The sequence below is a fragment of the Thermobia domestica genome, chromosome 5, assembly GCF_964235325.1.
Source record: "Thermobia domestica chromosome 5, izTheDome1.hap1.1, whole genome shotgun sequence".
In the NCBI taxonomy this organism is placed as follows: domain Eukaryota; kingdom Metazoa; phylum Arthropoda; class Insecta; order Zygentoma; family Lepismatidae; genus Thermobia; species Thermobia domestica.
In genome coordinates this window covers 30,015,419-30,021,418 of record NC_137458.1, presented here as the reverse complement: position 1 = coordinate 30,021,418, position 6,000 = coordinate 30,015,419, and positions in this window count along the sequence as shown.

Genomic DNA, 6,000 nt, shown 5'->3' with positions numbered 1-6,000 from the left:
TTCCATGTTGAACAAATATAGTTTTATTAAGAAAGTGTACAAATATATATAGAAATAGGATGTTTTGAGCGGGCTCCAGACCCGTTGGACCCAGTTGGTGTGTCACTGTATGCGAGTTATAAAGAACGCTGAAATAGGCGATTAGCAACAAAGGAGCCCAGTCTACAAGAGCACAGTCTACAAGAGCTAAGATGTCCGACACAGTTCCCATACTCCCAAAATGCGTTGTCATTCTCGTATAACTTGATGTTACCTTTGCGCACGCCCAAAAGTGAATGCTGCATCACTGAGCCACGTGGTCCTTTGTCGTTGAACAGGATCGTGTGAAAATACATAATGGAGAACGTATAAATGCGATTGGTATTTTGTTCAAGAGTTCAAGTTAAAATATTCTTCCCATCTAGCCGCGAAATACAAAGTGCATTTGCTCCAGAAGTGGTGAATGAACACACTATATGGTGTTGGTTTGTAAACTTTCGTGCCAGTGAAAACATTGAAAAGTAAATCCCGCGTCCACCGACCAACAACATGTTCTGCTGAGCTCCTTAGGATGACTGTGAAAGCAGATCTTCGGAAAAGTATTCCTAAAATTGTAAACGAATTTGCTATAGATCATGACACTATTGTTTGAGGTTCCACACAATCAGCAAGTAGAAAAAGTTGGATTAATGGCTACATGAGTTACATCGGCTAATATCGCCGTTAAAACGTATGCCATTCTTTGAGTGTATGGAATAACCGAGAAGTTATCCTGCATTAGATTGTGAAAAATAGATCTGCAATTGTAAACAATCAGGATTTTAGACAACTAGATTTTACCAAGTATTTTGACGTAGTCATTTATCAGATACTGGTGGTCAATAGAAAAGGGTGACGTGACCATGGAAGCATTATATAACAATAACGACGATTTATTCACATTGATTTTTTCACCACTCACCTGCACGAAAATCTGTAAACACTGTTCAATATGCGCAAACTGTTCATTCGTAGTGAAAAGGAGTGTCACATCATCAGCGAAAGCTTGAACATTGATATTTTGAAAATCATGATTCACTGATGAGGGGAGCGACATTAGATGGCAGAACAGAGGTTCAAGCGCCAAACTAAATAAATATACAGATAAAGCACATCCTTGTCTTACTCCACGACTTATGGAAAAGGGAGCTGTAAGGTGGCCATTTATTTGCACACGGGAAGTGGATGAGAAGTACAGCGCACGAATCAAGTCAATAAATGAATCAGGAAACTTGTAGGCTCGTAGAACAATGTAGAGATAGTCGTGGGATAAAAAGTCAAAAGCATTTTGGAAGTCCACTGATAATAAGCATGGAGGTATGCGCTTAAATTTAAAATATTTAGTGATGTCACGGATCTTGCAAAGAGCAGAAAACACATTCTTGGTGGGATGAATTGCTGCCTGGAAATCACTAATAATCTCGTGACAAACAAGTTTCAAGCGTCGTGCTAAAACTTTAGAAAAAAGTTTCATGTCAGTATTGAGTAATGTTATAGATCGGTAGTTCTGTATGGTCACCGGATAGTTCGTTTTAGGTATGAGAACAATGACACCTTGATTATCAATGAAATTGCGACGCCTTAAGAGCTCATTAAAAAGGTGGCATAACTCTGCTCCAACAATATCCAAATAGGAGACATAGAATTCATAAATTAGTCTATCTGGACCGGGACTCTTGCGGTCATTGCATGTACTCAATGCTTCTCGGACTTCCGTCGGAGTAATGTCCGCCATTAATTGTTGGTGTACGTCAGGAGACAGTTGGGGCATTGTCTCCGGAAAATATGTCTCTAGTGCAGTAGCATTGATTAAATCAGTACGATATAAGGAAGAAAAATGTTCATACACATGAATCTTAAGATCATTAAGATCCTTAACTTCGCCAGCACCATCCACCGTAAGAGCTTCAATGTAGTTCTGTTGACGTCGCTTCTGCGATTGAATATAGTGGTAAAAGGAGATGCGTTCAGATTTACAAAATGAAGCAGATGTGGAAGCCGTCTGATAACGTTCAAGAGCCCGAAGTTGTATGCGTGTAATCTGCGCTTTAACTCTATGAATATGACTGAGATTTTGAGTGCTGCTGGGGTGAGACCAGAGATCGTTTAATACAGCGTAGTAATATTCTAATGTCTGATGAGTCTCGCGCTTAATTTCTTTTCCGTACCATTGGAAAAAACGTTTTATGTTGGGTGTAACGCAAGAAGTCCACCATTCCGAAATAGTTGAAAAGTAACGTCGTTGACGTACCCAAAATTGCCAACGTTGACTAAAATCATTCTTAACGGTAGCTGGATGGAGAAGTTGAGCATTTAATTTCCAGTAACTTCTACCATGCGTATGTGAGACACCTGTCCGAATTATAAGAACATAATAAACCGCTGCATGGTCGCTAAATGAAACTGGACATATGTCCGTTTCAATTATATTTGAACACTGAGAAGACGTTATGTACCACCTGTCTAACCTGGACATCATATGACTGTTCTTAAAAGTAAATTTAGGCACCGTCCAATGATTCCACCACACATCCCGGAGCCGCAACTGTTGGATAAGGCGGGTAAAAGTGACGCTAGGGTGGAAGATGCCAGTGGAATCGATTTGTCGTTCCAGTACATTAAAGTCACCAGCAATAATAATAGGATCAAAATTATCTGGTAAAATCTGCACAATTTCCTCGTTATAAAAATGATCACGAGAACGCCTGTTAACTGTTCCAGAAATACCATAAACTTTCTCAATATTAAATTTGTTTCGCTGGATGGTGAATGCCAGCGATATTGATTGTACATAGACGGCGCACGTTAGGTCTAGTAGGAGACGGAGAACCTGCCATCAAGTTAATAAATACATAAAATAAGAAAGCAGTCTGAAAAAATAACACCAAAATCTGGATAAGTTGTGCAAAAATACACCTCACTACAGAGGGGGGAGAGGAGAAATATTGCATCCATCTTAAACACAATCTCCACCACTCTTCCTGAAGTTTGAAAAGAAAGAAAAATAAAAACATAAATAGAAACAATCCGGTAAACATCACGTGAGAACTGTACTGCAGGGAAAGCAAAAAATAAAATATATGGCATAAGAACCCGAGGGCACGTGAACGGTGCTGACGAGAAGCTATACACAAGAACTTACGAAGCAGTAGGTTCTGTTTCACCACGCTCCTCACGAGACTCGTTTGTAGCAGAGAAGTTGTTATAAATCATGTCAGAGTCAAGGTCACCACCGCCGCTATGTGTTTCCGGGTCACTCACACTATCTTGGATTACTTGGCTAACACTGCCTGTTTTATTTGAGAGCACTTTTCGTTTTTTACGTAACGATCGCCGTAGTTGATTTCCATGAGCACTAGTAAAGGGCAAAGTAGATTCAGATGCATTTTCAAGAGTTGTGGCTGATTTAGTAAGCTGAACATGAGAGGTAGACAATGGGACATCATCCTGCAACGTTGCCAGATAAGGAGGGGCAGTTTGTAGCACTGAGTTGGTCGAGGGGCACTGAATCGGGTCAACACAATCTTGTAAGGCTGTAGTATTTGGCTCAGGTTCTGTTATGACATCGTGACATAAAGTAGGAAATTCTGTAGGATCGCGCACCAAAGGAGGAGGAGCTCGAGACACATCACGAACACTCGTGGAAACACTGGGCCGTAAAGAAGGAGACAGTGAGTTTAACGAGTAATACGGGGTTTTCGGGAGATTACCAGTGGATAAAGCTGCCATACGAAGGTCCTCATGTTTGTGCTGAGGACAAGGTACTGACGAGGTGGTACCTTACATTGGGAAACAAGATGATCCGTACTCAAACAGCGGAACCAAGTAGGAAGCTGTCCAGGATACGCAATTGAAGCCTTATAACCCATGAAGTGGAGTTTAGAGGGTATATGTTTCCCCAATTCTATATAAACTGCGCGTACACCATTCAACACAGGGTATTTTAAGTTAGTGCCCCACTTTTCATGTACTATTTGTTTAATTTCACCATATTCACGCGAGGTATCATGTACTACATCATGACTAAGTTCACACGTAATTCAAAAATACAAACTTTAGTATAGTTAGTAGTAGCATCCAATATATTCACCACAGAGGAAACACCAGTCGAATGACGGAAGGGAACAGAGTCAGGCAAAGTACGTAAAGCTTGTTCAAAATTCAGAGCTGTATCCAGTTTAACATATACACAGAAGTCTTCGTTGTGTAATTGAATTGCAATCACTTTGTTCATCAGATCGGAAAAATTTTCACTTAACCATATGTGTATTTCAGCCGGTGACGGTCGTAATTGTCTGAAATTCTTGTCAAACTCATATTTAACGTATTTTGTCGAATGGTATTCATAACGTAGTACTACTTGACACAATTTCCAGTAATTAACACCGCTATACAGTCCTAAGCACAAGACAAAAAAACAAAGAAAAAACAAAGGAAACGCAAGATATGCTTTCACGGAGCGCTCAAAAACACCTCCACACACCATGAGAACTCATGGTGAACCGAAAAGACTTGAATGTCTTGAACGACCTCTTTTGACTTTTGTGTAAAGTGGTTTCCTGCTCCACACTTTTTTTTGTTTATGTCGATACGACTATAAGTTTGTGGTGGTAAATATTAGGACGTTACAGGTCTTGCAATGCATAAGAGGGTTTTTCGTATAAATTACATTCAATTTTAAGTCCTAATAACTTATATACAATAGGTTGAATCTATGAAATGATTGGGGTTGGAGTGATCGTAAATATTTTTAGTTAGGACCCTGGATATGCAGGCCCGCTTAGCGTGGGGGTTTACTTGTGTGAAATTGGTACATACTATGGTTCTAGACTATCACACCAAATTTTAGATTTGGCAATTTCCAAAATTTAAGGGGGTTATCCTAGGTACCCCTTCCAAAATTTAGGGGGTGGGCCAAGGTACCCCTGCCGAAATCTTGAGGGGATAGTCCTATGTACCCATAGTTCATTGAAATTTGACCTATGACGTCACAAAAATGTTTGCTGACTCGGCGCAATATAGAGTTGTCACTACTACTGGGTTGCAATTTCCATAATTGTTTCCGTGAGATTGAAATCAACATTATCTGTTATCAAATCACGTAAAAAGCAACTAGCCCGTTTAAAATGCATTTAGTTTATGGTTAATGTCTACTTATCTAAGCAGTGTAATACCACCATATGTTTTTTACATCTTCTTATCCTGCAGTTACGACTGTTTACATACAGTTTCCATGCCCGTTCCATGTCAGTTGTAGATATTACCAGTAGTAAATCTACAATTGTTTTACAACTTCACTAATAATTCAAAAACTTGTTAACATTTTCTTTGTTGAATCCATAAATAAGAGCGCGAGATTGGGCAATAGTTCCCTCAAATTTCCTATACCTTTTGTGAACGGTAACTAACAACTCATTTTTTCCTTTATTTTGTAATGAGAATTTTGACCTTTCCCCTCCTTCAAGCAAATTATTTGCACCACCACCCAAACATCTGGATAAAGTTTTGCGCATGCAAAACATAGACATTAGAATTTTCTGTATACTTACATGATCAAAACGTTCAATTTATCATATATATGCCAGTTTAACTAAAATACATTCAAACTCTCCCCTTTTCCGAACTAGCCTATTTCGATTGCCTATACTCAGCACATAAACTTGTGTTATGCACTCGCTTATAGCAGTACAGGCGAATTTTACGTATATACCATTGAAATATTTTATAAAGACATTCCTCAAACAAACTTGAAATTCTTATGCATGTATTTCTTGTTGCAATTCGTCACAACTGTAGTCGTGACACTTCTTTATACAACCTCTACACACTAACACTCGAAGCGCGTTATGCAACATGCTTGGTAGATCAGTATTGCCAACGTCTTATTTTACAAGCCATACCAACTTATGCAACTCTTCTCTAGTTGATACAGAAATGGTTTCAACCTTTCAAGGTACAGGTATTGGTAATTAAAATGTAATT